This window comes from Mus musculus, chromosome 4, assembly GCF_000001635.26.
Source record: "Mus musculus strain C57BL/6J chromosome 4, GRCm38.p6 C57BL/6J".
Taxonomy (NCBI): domain Eukaryota; kingdom Metazoa; phylum Chordata; class Mammalia; order Rodentia; family Muridae; genus Mus; species Mus musculus.
Window position 1 is genome coordinate 44235644 of NC_000070.6, and position 15436 is coordinate 44251079.

A 15436-nucleotide genomic window follows, 5' to 3' on the forward strand; every position below is an offset into this window, starting at 1 on the left:
TGAGTTTCTTGTCACAGGAGAGTCAGATAATGTATTTTCAGGCCAGGGCCTCCATCCTAATAAGGCCACTGAAGAACATCTGTAAACTACTGTCCAGAGGCATCGTCCCTTTCATGAATCGCAGCCATCTTGAGCATTGTTTACCCTGTTTTTGTTGTTATTGTTGTTTTGTTTGTTTTTCAAAACAGGGTTTCCTCTGTGTAGCCCTGGCTGACCTGGAACTCAGGCTGTAGACCAGGCTGGCCTTGAACTCATCTGTCTGCCTCTGTATCCTGAGTGCTGTGACTTAAAGGCGTGAGCCACCACCACCCAGCCAGGTTAGTCTCTTTTTATCCCCACAGTCAACACCCCAGAGTCATCTCTTACAGCTCCAAGCTAGAGCAAATGTCTTAAGTGACCACCCTAAAGAGAAAGAACAGACTAGCAGTGTAGTCTAGTCAGCCCAAAGAACCCATCAAAGGATGCCTTGAGACCAGGAAGAAATGAGAGAGGGCCCAAAAGCCCTGAGTCATCGCCACACCCCCTAAGACATCATGAAAGCCTGGGCCCTCCTGCCTGCTGTGGCCCACTGGCCATTCTCCATTGGTGATTAGTGAGAGAGACTAAATCTATGGGTGTAGAAAACCCGCAGGTGTAAGAGATCAATAGGGTTGATCACTAAGGAGGTGCTGCAGAGGTCAGAAGGAAGAAAAGATTGTGAGGAGATCAAACTGGGAAGTTGATCTTTTGGTTATTTTGGGGTTTTTTGTTTGTTTGTTTATTTTTGTTTTATTTTTCAGCGCTGAGGACTGAACCCATGACCTTGCGTTTGCTATGCTAGCTCTCTACCACCTAGCTAAACCCCCAACCCCCAAACTGGGGAGTTGAAATGCTGGATATGTACACAGTGCAGCATTATTCATCTGTAAAGAACAACAGAAGCTCACCATGTGCAGCTAAAGAAGTGGATCTGGAAGACATCATGTTGAGACAAGTACTACATGCTCCTCTCACGTGCGAAACGTTTTACAACATAAACCCCATAGGCTGTGGAGATGACAAACCCCACACCCAAAGCACCATTCTCCGAGGACCCATGTGAAAGGACAGAATTGGCTCCAGCAAGTTGTCCTCTGACTTCCACACAGCCTTCATAGCGTGCACTCACGCCACCCCCCAACCTACCCACCCACACAAACACTTAAATGTAATAATTTTGTAATAAAAAATGTAGCCCAGCGGTGGTGGGACAGGCCTTTAATCTCAGCACTTGAGAGGCAGAGGCAGGCAGATTTCTGAGTTCGAGGCCAGCCTGATCTACAAAGTGAGTTCCAGGACAGCCAGGGCTATACAGAGAAACCCTGATTCGAAAAACCAAAAAAAAAAAAAAAAAAAGAGAGAGAGATACACATGGTCACACATGCCTATAATCCTACACTGGAAAGCAGAGGCAGGGGGAATGCAGATGTGAACCTGTATTTCATGCACAAATAAATAAATTAAAATTTGGAAATATATAAATGAAAATTTATGTTAAAAATCAACAGGCAAGTAGGATAGTGATTACGGAACATTGGGAAGGGTGGGAAATAGGTGGTTGGATTTTACTTGTGCTAAATTGTATACATATGTATCTGTATCATACCGAATCCTATTACTATGTGTAATATGTGTCTAAAAGATAAGGCTAAATTATACAGTCTTGAACGCCATGTTGAGGGGCATCAGAGCTACTTATGTGGTGAGTGAAGGGGCTCGCTGGAGTCACTGAGGAAACACCATGATCAGGACACACTTTGGAAACACTCTGGATGAGTGTTACATAGGAGGTGGGTCAGAAGAAAGCATGACACCAGAAAACGGGCTACAAAGCTCTTAGGCAAAGGGTGAGAAAGATCCAAACTAAGGCACAGTGGTAGGAATAGAAGCCATGACGGTGTAGAGTCAAAGGCAGCTGGGGCCAGAGAGGTGGCTCGGTGGTTACAAGCACTGTCTGTTCTTTCTTTCTCTCTCTTTCTTTCTTTCTTTCTTTCTCTCTTTTTCCTTCTTTCTTTCTTTTTTCCTTCCTTCCTTTCTCTCTCTCTCTCTCTCTTTCCCTCTTTCTTTCTTTCTTCTGTGTGTGTATGCATTCACATGTGTGTATGCATTCACGTGTGTGTGTGTGTGTGTGTGTGTGTGTGTGTGTGTGTGTGTGTATAAGCCAGGGGATGACTCGCTGGGGTCAATTCTTTCCTACCATGTGGACTCTCAGGGATCTAACCCAAGTGGTTATGGTTGGTGGCAGGTCTTTATCTGCTAAGCCATCTCACTTGGCACTGTCCGCTCTCTCAGAAGACCTGGTTTCAATTTGCAACACTTACATGACAGCTCACAGCCAACCTCAACTTCAGTCTCAGCCAACCTGCACAAGCACCAGGTACACGTGTGTTACACAGACATACATGCAAGCAAAAACCCACATGGATAAAGTAAAATAAAAATATTTTTAAAAACACAGGACATAGTGTTGAAGTAGAAGAAAGTCACGAATGATGAATATTTTTTGTTTGTTCGCATTTGAGACAGGGTCTCACTATGAAGTTCCTGCTGTTCCAGAAGTGCAGACCAGGTTGCCCTCAAACTGACAGGCAGGAAGATTTCTGAGTTCAAGGCCAGCCTGGTCTACAAAATGAGTTCCAGGACAGCCAGGGCTACACAGAGAAACCCTGTCTCAAAAAAACAAAAAACAAAAAAACAACAAAGAAATAGAACCAAGGATCTGGCTTGCGCTAAGCAATACTTTCTGTCTCTGTGAATTTAGGTACTCTGGGATTCTCGTGCAAGCTGAATCCCAAATATTTGTCTTTGGCGGGGGGGGGGGGGGGTCTGTCTAAATCATTTTATTTAATTGCATGTTTTCAAGATTCATCCGAGAGGTAGCACACATTGAAATCATCTTTTTTAAGGCTGAATAATATTCTCTTATGTACTCAGCACATTTGGTCATCCTGTCATCTGTCCGTGGACGCTTAGGCTGCTTCCACCTTTTGAGGACTGTGCTTGAATCCCTCCTTTCAATTATTTTGAATATGCTTCAGCAATTCAGTAATATTTTGAATTACATCACTTGGGAATATAGAATTTCTGGGTTATTTTTCTTCTTTTTAAAATTGACTTATTTTTCTTTTATGTTCATTGGTGTCTTGACTGCATGTGTGTCTGTGTAAAGGTGTCAGATGCCCTGGAACAGGAGTTACAGACAGTTGTGAGCTGCCAGGTCGGTGCTGGGAATTGAACCTCAGGTCCTCTGGAAGGGCAGAACAGCTAGTGCTTTTAACCACTGAGAAGAATGAATGCTAAGAGAAGGCTCCACTGTGTGCTTACCCCAAACTCTGAAGGAGCTATTTCATGTAAAACTATAGAACAACAGACCTGTAACCATATGTAAAGTTAAGGAAAAAAAAAAAGAGTAAAATAGTCACACAAGTATTATCAAATAGTGCTTTTTGTTGCTTACTAATGAAAGAACTCAGGATAAACTGAGCTCAATGAAAATTATCACTGTTCCTGGCAACACTGTAGAACAACCAAGCCTAATGAATAGAATGGAGAGGCTGAAGCAGGAGATGAGGTCTGTTGTTGTTGCTGTCATTGTTGTAGTTAGTGGTGGTGGTTTTAATCTAGGGGCTTAGGGTTTTGCTAGTTGGCTGATTTTTTTTTTTTTTTTAAAGCTGGGTCTCATATGCCAGGCTGACCTTGAATGCTTGATGCTTCTGCCTTTTCTACCTCTAAGTTTGAGAACTACAGATACAGTGTGCCACCACGTCCAGCAAGGAGATGACCGAGCTTGACCATCCATGCTGCACGGTATCTCTTGCTCATCAGTGCAGACACATGCGGGACTCCACACAGACCGCTCCGATTTACTTGAGAATGCTGACCATTTTTCCTTACCACTGTGAAACTGATGCGTGTGTCTCTCGCTTTATATTCTTTTCCTTTCTGGATGGTATTGGGGATTATACCCTGGCATCTTTTGTACTAGACAAGTGTTTTCCCACTGAGCCATATCCCCAGTCTGATTTCCTTAGACGAGACTCTCTTCTTCACTATGACTGCTACCCCTGTCTTTTTTTTTTTTCTTTTTTTTTTTAACCATAAGGCCTCCTGTAGTCCAGGCTGGCTGTCAAACTTCTGGTCCCCCTGCCTCCACTTCCCAAGTGATGGGATTAATGATGGGCACTATCACACCTGGCTTGCCTCAATTTTTTTTTTTAATGGTTTTACTTTCCAGAAAGACTGTGGCTATTTAGTTCATTTATTTCTCTAGTCATTTGATTATTTTTACTTAAAATCAGGAAATTGACTTTTATTATTTCTCACCTGAAAGCCACTCTTGTTTTGTTTGTTTATCATTGTTCCCTTTTTCTCATCACTCACCACGGCCCCCTACTATTTTTTTTTTTTTTTTTTTTTGACAGTCTCCTGCAGTCCAGACTGGCCTCAAACTCAAAACTCATTATGTAGCTAAAGATAACCATGATCTTCCTTCCTCCACCTCCCAAGTGCTATGATTACTGTCATACACACCACACACACACACACACACACACACACACACACACACACACAGGCTTTCTCCAATCTTACTCCTTTTCTCCCCTGAAGGCCATCATTCCAGTGTACTTCAGGCTTGTAGATGTTTGTGTAATATATATTATTGTTTTAAATACTTATATCTTCTACTTAGATAAATGTAACTGTGTTGTAGAAATTGTTTAATCTCAATCCAGGGTTTCTATCCTGCCTTTGGTCATTCAATCCTGGATAAAAGACACACAACTTTGATTATTAAAATAAGCCCTAGAGCACTAGAGCTGGGCGGTTACCTACCCACCGTGCTATTATGTCTACTTCCGTACCAATAACCCCAAGTTATAGCTTGCTATGTTCCATCTGGGCTGCTCTTAACGCCAATTGGCCAGTACTTATGGCCATGTTCTGAAAATTCTTACCCCATAGCAAATGTTCTCTCCACCTTTTCTCTCTCCCCTCCCTCTGGTTCTTCTCAGACCCCCAAGTCCAGGAACCCCAAGCCCCACCTATGTCTTTTCTGGCCAACTGTTGGCTGTTAGCATCCTTTTTTGTTTTGTTTGGTTTTGGTTTTGGTTTTTCAAGACAGGGTTTCTCTGTGTAGCCCTGGCTGTCCTGGAATTCACTCTGTAGACCAGGCTGGCCTCGAACTCAGAAATCTGCCTGCCTCTGCCTCCCAAGTGCTGGGATTAAAGGCGTGTACCACCATGCCCCGCATCCTTTTTTTTTTTTTAAAGATTTGTTTATTTATTATTTTATGTATGTAAATACACTGTAGCTGGTTGTGAGCCTTCATGTGGTTGTTGGGAATTGAAATTTTAGGACCTCTGCTTGCTCCTGTTAATTTCGCTCACACAGTTCCTGGTTGCTCTTGCCCAAAGGTTTATTTATTTTTATACATAAATACACTGTAGCTGACTTCAGACATACCAGAAGAGTGCAGAAGGCGTCAGATCTAATTACAGGTGGTTGTGAGCCACCATATGGTTGCTGGGATTTGAACTCAGGACCTTTGGAAGAGCTGTTAGTGCTCTTACCTGCTGAGCCATCTTGCCAGCCCCTGTTAGCATCTTTATTTAATGTTTTAAATTAAGGAGCAAGGTCACATTGTATGTGTGGATTCTTTCATTCCTGGGGGGCAACCAGGCCTTGGAGGCATTACAATACCTAACAAAAGACCAAACCTCAACAGAATCATACTATTTTCCTTCTTGTTTCTTCTTCCTCACTAAAGTATGCTATCTATCTATCTATCTATCTATCCTGTGTGTGTGGGGGGGGGGGGGGGTGCCTGTCTGCATGTGCTGTAATATGTGTCTGAAGCTCAGAGGACACTTTGTAGGAGTCAGCTGTCTCCTTCCACCATATCAGTCCCAAAAAAATGAACTCAGGTCTTTGGGCTCGGTATCAAACACTGTTGCACAATGAGCCATCCGGATAGCCCCCACATGTTCCCTCTCTTTTCTTTCTTTCTTTTTTTTTTTTTAAACCTTATCCTATGTATATAAATGTTTCATCTGCGGGGACATCTGCACCCCAGAAGCAGGCAATGGATCCTATAGGACTACAGTGATAGACACTTGTGAGTCACCATGTGGTTGCTGGAAATTGAACCTGATCGGGACCTCTGGGAAAGCAGCCAGTGCTCTTAGCCGCTGAGCCAACTCTCCAGCCCTCCACTTGTTAAGGGAGGTAGAGTTACTGAACCACACTAGCAGTAACGTCTTTTTAAATTGTGCTCTGTTAGCCTGTCAAGGTGGCACACATATATAATTCTACTGCATGAAAGGTAGAGGCAGGAAGATCAGGAGTTCAAGGACAGCCTTAGCTGCAGAAGATACTTCAAGGTCAGCTAGGGCTCTATGAGACTTTATCAAAAGAATAGATGAATAAGTAAGCCCTATTGTGCTGCTAGCAATACTGTGTGGAATACTCTGAATTTTTCCGTAAAGCAGGCCCAAACTGCCTCCAACTCTCTACAGCCCAAAACAGGGCTGCAGAACAAATGAGATAGCACAGGCCTCTAATGCCAGTACTCAGAGGCAGGAAGATTGCCCCAAGTTCAAGGCCAGCTTGCTCTGCATAGTGAATCTCATATAGGCCAGGAATATATAGCAAAATCCTGTCGAGAGAGAGAGAGAGAGAGAGAGATCACAAAAGTAATGTCATGATGTCTTTACACCCTATCACAGGAGCTGTGATGTAAATTCGTTGTATCATAAATACAGTAGGAGACTATGTCATCCTCCCCCCCCAGCCCCCACCCCTGGGATTGCAGGTATGAGCCACCACACCAGCTTAATTTTTATTTTTTCATTTACTGGTAGGTGCAGGCTTGTGTTTTCATTTAGTCTTTTTGTCTTTCTGTCTGTCTGTCTGTCTGTCTTGAGAAAAGGTCACACATAGTTCAAGCTGAACTCAAACCATCAATATGTAGGCAAAGATAACCTCAAATGCCTCTTCCTCTACCTTCTAAGAGCTGGAGATTAAACCAGGGCTGCAGACATGCTAGATGAACATTCTACCCAGTGAGCCACACCCAGCCATGGATGCTCGTCTCAGTGCTTCTTCTAAAGAACAATTTGGTCTGTAATTGATTGTAATACGTTGAATAGATGTGCCACACGAGTCACAACGAGATTCAGAGAGAACGAGACAGAGACTTAGAGAGGGAAAAAAAGACATTTGCCAGCACCAAAAATATATAGCATTGAATGTGAAATTCTAGTCTTTAATGCCAGCGCTCAGGAGGCAGAGGGAAGTAGCTATCTGCGAGAATGAGGCTAGCCTGGTCTAAAGAGAAGTTCTAGGATAACGAAGGCTACATAGTGAGAGTATCTATCTCAAGACTTTTTTTTTTTTAAGAAAATACTGTGCTATCAACTCCTTTGTCAGCAACTGAGTCATTAAAGAGAAAGAACAAACCATTTACCCTACCATTGAGGAATAAATGAGATTCTTCCCTGTCGATGAGGGGAAACCATTCTTTCCAGAAAAACATCAGCTAACTTGTGTAGTAGAATTGATAGAATTAGAAAAAAAATCACCATTTTACAGTCTCCAGCAAGATAATTGACTCGGGGAAGGATCATCTGGAATTGTTAATCTGTTTCAAAAGAAAGAAAAAATGATCAATTTCCCACCGCTTACTTTCCCTACAAACATTTCCAATTTCCTCTCTACCCTCGTGAAAGACAGTGGTGACTTCTCAATTGCTAAGTACAATGGCCTTTTCTCGGGTCTCATCTTCCAAGATCTCTTCATAGTCTTTGACAGGAACGGGCACTTCCTTTTCTTGAAACTGTCTTCTTTCATCCTGAAAAGATGGGTTATCAGTTGCACAGCAAACTCCTCTTACATTTAGGGGCTTAAACAAATTTTCATGTCTCAGGACTCTTGCTGTAGATCAAACTCTGAAGAATAGCTGGGGCTGGATCCATCTGAAAGCTTGGGTGGGCTCACGATGGCCATGTCAACCTGGGCACATCCTAGCACTCAGGAGGCAGAGATAGGCAGTTCACTGTGAGTTCTGGGACAGCCTGGTCTACACAGTAGACCTTCTGAGACCATGTCTCAGAAAAAAAAAATTTTTTTTCTTCTGAACCTCCTTCCCTAGAATGGCTAAAACAGCTGGGTATGAGCAGTGCATCACCCACGTAGCTGGGTTTGGCTGTCTTACAGCAATGTGAATCCAGGGTAGGTAGACTTCTTATTTTATGTGTGTAAATATTTATCTGTATGTATGTGTGTGCACCACATGCATACCTAGTGACCACAGAGGTCAGAAGAAGGCATCAGATTCCCTGGAACTGGCATTACAGATCGTTATGAGCTGCCATGTGAACGCTGGGATTGAACTTGGGTCCTCTGAAAGAGCAACAAGTGATCTTAACCATTGAGCAAACTCTATCTTCTTAGGAGACAATTTATACTATTTTATTTATTTTATTTCCCATTCAGTATATAAATGTGCATCTCCTACTAGTTAGTTCCAGCATTGTGCTTTGTTTGTTTGTTTCTTGTTTTAGTTTTGTTTGTTTGTTTGTTTGTTTTGAGACAGGTTCTCATATATTCTAGGCAGATTCCAAACTCACCAAGTGGCAAAGCTGCCCTTGAACTCCTGACCTCCCTACCTCTACTTCCTCAATGCTGGGATGACAGTCATATACCACTGTTCCTGGCCAAATAAAGGACTCTAAAAACCCAACAGTGAATATAAATTCCACTCATGTTTTCAGGTAGAATCTCACTATGTTAACAAGCCCGGTCTTCAATACCTACTCTCAACTGATCCTCCTGCCTCAGTGTATAGAATGGCTGGGGCTCCAGACAGGCCTGTGACTTGGCCTTTTTCTTTCACTTTGCTTCTCTTTCTTTTTCTCCCTTCTCTTTCCTTTTCTTCCTTCTTCCCTCCCTCCATCTCTTATCTATCTATCTATCTATCTATCTATCTATCTATCTATCTATCCATCCATCCATCCATCCATCCATCCATCTATCTGTCTGTCTATCTCTTTCTTTGCCCTGGGGATCGAATCCAGGGCCTTACACACTCAGGAACTCTGCCTCACAGCTGCTTTTCCATCCTTCTTTCTGCTTTGAAAATGGCTTTCACTAAACTTCCCAATGGCTGACTTTGAACTCACTCTGTAGCCCAGGCTGTCCTTGAACTTTTAATTATCCCACTTCAGCCTGCCAAGAAGTTGAGATTGCACACCAGCATCACTAAGCCCAGCTTTTTGTTTCCATTTGTGCTGTTTAAACAATGATTCCTGTTTCATTTTTCAATGGTGTATTTAACCATATCTAATGCAAAAGAAAACGTGAACATTTTTTACCAAGCTTTTTAAAAAACAGTTTCGTTTTCACATGCCCAGAAATTGCCTCTTCTTATGTTTGTTTTTGTTTTTTAAGATTGATTTGCTACTATACATAATATAATAGTAGCTTATTTCAGACGTACCAGAAGAGGGTGTCAGATCTCATTACGAGTAGTTGTGAACCACCATGTGGTTGCTGGGATTTGTTCTGAAGAGCAGTCAGTGCTCTTAGCCACTGAGCCATCTCGCCAGCCCCTCTTCTTGTGTTTGTAATTTTGAAGTTTAATTATTATTTATTTAAATCACAGAATTTCAGTAGTAAATACAATCATTATAAGCAAGATTGGGAATAAAATTTTCTCCCAACCAATAGATCGGTAAGTACTAACCAGCCTAGTGTGTGTGAATGTATACATGGGTGTTCTTAGCACATTTTAAGTAAGCATCGAGAGAATTGGTTAATCTCGGTAGAGAGTTATAGAATTAAAAGGGTTTATGTCTTCCCATTTGATATTTTGAGACAGGATTTCCTTCTACAGCCCAAGCTGGCCTTGAGTTTGAAATTCTTTCAACTTAGCTTTCTAAGCAGTGGATTGCAGATTTGTGTCCCCATACCAAGCTAAAATTATCCTAATATCTTTTTCTATTTTTTTCTTTTAGGTTTCTTAGTAACCTTAAAAATACTGATTCTCTGTGTGTGTATGTGTTGTGTGTGCGTGTTGTATGTGTGTGTGTGTGAGTAGATGACACTTGTATAAGAGAAGGTTAGAAAAGAGTGTGGAATATCTCTAGCTAGAGTTAAGACAGTTCAGAGCTGCCCAACATGGTTGCTAGGAAGTAGCAACTGAGCCATCTCTCCAGCCCCTTAAAAACATCTTCTAAATGAGTGTGTGTGTCTGTGTGTGTGTGTCTGTGTTCCTATGTGCCTGTGTGTGTCTATGTGCCTGTGTGTGTCTGTGTGCCTGTGTATGTCTGTGTGCCTGTATGTGTGCCTGTGCCTGTGCCTCTGTGTGTGCACCTGTGTGTGTCTGTGTGCCTGTGTGTGTGTGTGTGTGTGTACACAAGGGCAACTTGTTGGAATCTGTTCTCTCCACCACGTAATTTCCAAGGGTCTAACTTCAATGGTAAGCCATGGCAGCAATGACCTTTACTCTCTGAGCTATCTTGCCTGCTGTCTGCTGTGTCTTTTCTTGAAGCTCTTGGTGGGAAGTAGCATAGCCATTTCTTGAAACACAGAGTGTATTGGCTGGTACAGTTGGCTAGTACAGTTGGCTACTCCAGGGTTGAATGTTGTCCATTTCCAGTCTTCCTCCATTGTATGTTGACATGCTGTTAGACTTCATATGATGACAAGATTGGCACTGCAGCTGCTGACACAGAAGAGAGGATGTGAGTCCTTCTCAGTGACCCGAGCAAAGTCTAGCACTACTCTCTGTTGACTAACATTGAGTATATACCACCCTTGTGCTGACCTGTGGCCAGGACAACAGGAACAAACTGGTTGACTTAGGAATGAGTTCCCTCCCTCCCCGAGGCCCTACCTAACCCAGCAGACTGAAAAGAAGTACCTATCCAGACAGTGCTAGCACAAGCCTTTAATCCCAGCACTGGGGAGGCAGAGGCAATCGGATTTCTGAGTTCGAGGTCAGCCTGGTCTACAAGAGTGAGTTCCAGGACAGCCAGGGCTACACAGAGAAACCCTGTCTCAAAAAGAAGAAGGGGGTGGGGGGGCTAGTGAGATGGCTCAGGGGTTAAGAGCACCGGCTGTTCTTCCAAAGGTCCTGAGTTCAAATCCCAGCAACCACATGGTGGCTCACAACCATCCGTAACAAGATTGGATGCCTCTTCTGGAGTGTCTAAGACAGCTACAGTGTACTGACATATAATAAATAAATAAATATTAAAAAAAAAAAGAAGAAGAAGAGGAGGAGGAGGAAGAGGAGGAGAAGAGGAGGAGGAGGAAGAAGAGGAGGAGAAGAGGAGGAGGAGAGGAGGAGGAGGAGGAGAGGAGGAAGAGGAGGAGAAAGAGGAAGAGGAGGAGGAAGAGGAAGAAGAGGAGGAGGAGGAGAAGAAAAAACAGTGCCTTGGAGCATTGCCGCCTCCTACAAGAGAAGTCCACTTCTGAGGTAATGGTTGCTGGGGAAGGCAGAGCCATCTGCTGCCTGAGGGCAATTCTAGCAGGTTCTTCTCTGTCCCCTTCTCTCAGTAACCAAGTCCCAGCGTATTTTCCTGTACGGAGCAGGCATTGCTCGGACTTAGTATAAATGAGAAATTTGCATTTTCCTCTCCGGCCACTGTGCACTTCACTGAATTTTATGGGAAAGACTTTCGTCGAGCGCAGGACATCAGTCTTCATTTGCCTAAATCTTGTCATCTTTTGATCTTTTGTGCGTCAAAGCATAGGCTCCATTAGGGTTTGGATGCAAAGACCTAGAGAGCTGCGCTCCTTAAAGCATCTCCCGAGGCGGTATTTGGTCGGCCCTGCTCATTGTTTTTTAGCACTAGTGAGACTGAGCCAGCTCCTTTTGGGCTTCTGTCAGTGCCACTTTGGGGGGTTCTTCTAGGGTCCTTCCCCATCCTCCTCCCTGAACTTAGCTTCCCCTGGCCCTTGCTTCCCTGCAGCCACAGCTGCTTGGCTCGAGGGCACTCAATCGGCACTGTCGCCTTGGCAACCCAGAAGGGGGCTTCAATCTACTGTCTCCCCAGAGGAGATGGGCTGGCCCAGAGCCAGGAAGAGGCAGGGGGCAGGGGACCTGACTGGCCCTGAGCAGAGCATGTTGGGAAATAAACAGACTGTCGGGTGTGCTGCCTGTCATGAGGGGGATGGGGGAATGTCGTGGGTGTGATTGTCTGTGTGTTGAGCAAGCAAATGGCCAAGGATACCAGCAACCTATTAAAGAAATAGAAATGGGACAGAGAAAGAAGGCCTCTTGTGTATCTTGGGGTAAGATCTGTAGGCCTGGGTTTAATGGTTGAACCTTGGTGTTTGTTTCTAGGGCTGTCATAACAAATACCACAAACTGGGTGCTTAAAACAACTGAAATGGATTGCTTAAGTCCTAAGGTCCAGAAGTCCAAAATCTCTGAAACCTATAGTGGGATTCATCTTTGCTTTTACCAATTCCCATGGTGTGCTGGCAGTCCTTCGCATTCCTTTGCTTATGGCTAAGTAACTAGTTACTACTCTGGAAATCTGTGGAATTCTCCATTTGATTCTACAAGGCTTTCTGCTAAGGACGCTACTCGGGTCCAACCTACCTTGCTCCAGTAAGATGGTCCTATTTGTTTATTTTCTTTTGGGAGTACATTTTTAAAAAAGATTTATTTATTTATGTTAGGCATATGAGTACACCACCATTGCTTCCTTCAGACACACCAGAAGAGGGCATCAGAACCTGTTACAGATGGTTGTGAGCCACCATGTTGTTGCTGGGAATTGAACTCAGAACCTCTTGAAGAGCAGTCAGTGCTCTTACGCTCTGAGCCATCTCTCCAGCCCGGGAATACATTTTTGAGACAGGTGGCTTCAAACTCACTCTGCAGCAGATGATGTCCTTGAACTCCTGATCTTTCTGCCCCCACCTCCTGATTGCTGGCATTATAGGCAAGTCCTACCAAGCTCAGCCTATTAGTGTCATTTTTTTTCCACCCATCCTCCCTCTGTCTCTTCTTTTCTCTCTTTCTTTTTTCTCTCTTTTCTTATTTTTGTATTGTGAATTGAATCCAAGGTCCCAAGCTATAGCAAGCAAGCAACTACACCAACTGAGCTATATACCCACCTCTGATTTTACAGTAGCTAGTTACAGCTCCACTGACCGTGGTTTTAAACAAGGTCACATCCTGAGATGCTGGACTTTGAAGTGGGACATGCTATAACCCGTAAGTAACTTTTACATGAGGAAATGGAGAGATGCTCTTCCAGAAGACTGAAGTTTAATTCCCAACACCCACACGACAGCTTCTGACAACCTCACACAGGCATATATGCAGGCAGAACACCAATGAACATAAAATAAAACAATAAATTACACAGAAAAGAAACTCCTGGGTGAGCCTAGGATGAGGATTTTGATGATTATTTATTTATTTACTTACTTACTTATTGATACATGTCTCCTATAACTCAGGCTAGCCCTGAGCTTGTAATTTTCCTGCCTCTTCCTCCCAAGAGCTGGGATTACAGGCATGCACCATCACATCTACCTTTGACCTTATTTAGTGCAGCAGAGCACAGACAGCAGTGTGTCAGGCGACACGACTCAGTTTGTCACATAGCCAGCAGTGTGTCAGGCGACACGACTCAGTTTGTCATCAGATGCTTTGTAGGGCTTAGGGTGGAGTGAGCCTTCTGTCTCCAGCGTGTATGCCTCTGCTGTCCCACTAAGTCAGAACACAGCCACGTAATGGATCATGGCAAACAAACAAACAAACAAACAAACACCCTAGCAAAGATTTGGGGGTGATCCAAAAGTGAGACTGTCACTTACTGACTGTCTCAACCTCATCAACGGAATAAGGTTACCATGAGTGTCTTTTTGTAGAGTTGACAGAAGAATTGTGTGTGTGTGTGTACATGTGAGCACGTGCATGGAGAGGGAGGGAGAGGAGACAGACAGAGAGATGTTAAACGAAGAAATTAGAGTGTAAGCACTCAGGAAGCAGAGGCAGGAGAATCTAGAGTTCCAGGCTAACCCTGGCTGTCTACGTAGTAAAATCTTGTTCAACCCAAACAAACAAAACAGAAGTAAAATACAAATGCCTGACAGATAACTCAGTAAAGGATTGCAATCATTAAGCAAAAGCAAATGGCTCACTGGGCAAAGGAGTGCAGGAGAAGCCCTCACCAGTGCAGCATGTCAGACTGCAAACCCTGGGACTCCCGCCCTTCCCTGCCCCGCCCCGCCCCGCCCCGCCCCGCCCTGCCCCGCCTGGAACAGCCATTGCTCACAGTGGCAAAGCGCTTGCCAGGTTTCCAGGCTCTTTCTCATCCAGTCCCCTGTCTTTATGTCATCTTCAGGACAATCTCACGAGACAGGGAGGGCTGTCATTGTCTCCATTTTGCAGACAAGAAACTGAGACCCAGGTGGACTCCATTGGTGGCTCCCAACTTTTCTTCTGGGACACATGACAGATGATGCTTTCGGGTGGAACGCTCCCAAGCGCAGCCCTGCCATATCTTTATCCGATTCCTCCTACTGGAAAGCAGTTAATGCTATGTAGCTGTTAAGGAGGGTAAGAGGAGTTATGTATAATTGATGGGGGGAAATAGCTCTGATATATTGTGGGTGAAAAAATCCAATTGCAAATTTACTATTCATAGTAATCCTGTATTACTATGTTTATTTAGCACACGTCTATTTACATGTGCATGCGGTTGTCAGGAAAGGCTGCGTATGAAACTGTTAACAGTGGTAAACTCAGAAACTGAGGGTGGATGATGGCCGACAAGCGCTTTTATACCATTTTTTTCAAAGCGTGTGTATTATTTTTATCATGAAAGCATTTGGTATTCAAGCAACATTATAGGCAGACCTTGAGTCTGCTCTGATTTTCTTCAAGGAAATCATTCATGAATATGTATAGATTACCTCTGGAAAGATATTTAAGAAGCTGACGGCAGGCAGTGCTTGCCTCTAGAGAGGAAGTCTGCGGGACTGTTGTTTGCAGGGAAGGACAGAAAAAAAAATGGACTTCTCGCTGTATCCTTTTATAAGGTTTAATTTGTTTTCAACCAAGTGCATGCATTATAAATTCAAATAAGTTGAAAGAATATTATTAAAAGCTTCAGTGGTTTATAATTACCAGTGAATAATTTGTACCCCACCTTCGGCCTGATATTGCATACCAGTTATTCCTACTGGGTTGGCTACTAACACAGAGTGCTTACATTCAAGTTGAGGGCCTCCCCCTAGACCCAGCTTCAGGATCAACAAGACTGGAATGAACTTACCAACCTATCTTTAACTGAACCAAAAAAACCAAAACAAAACAAAACAAAAAAAAAGGTCAAAAATTGACTTTTAATGATGTTTTATCACTGTATCTATTTAGCACACATTCTGTATA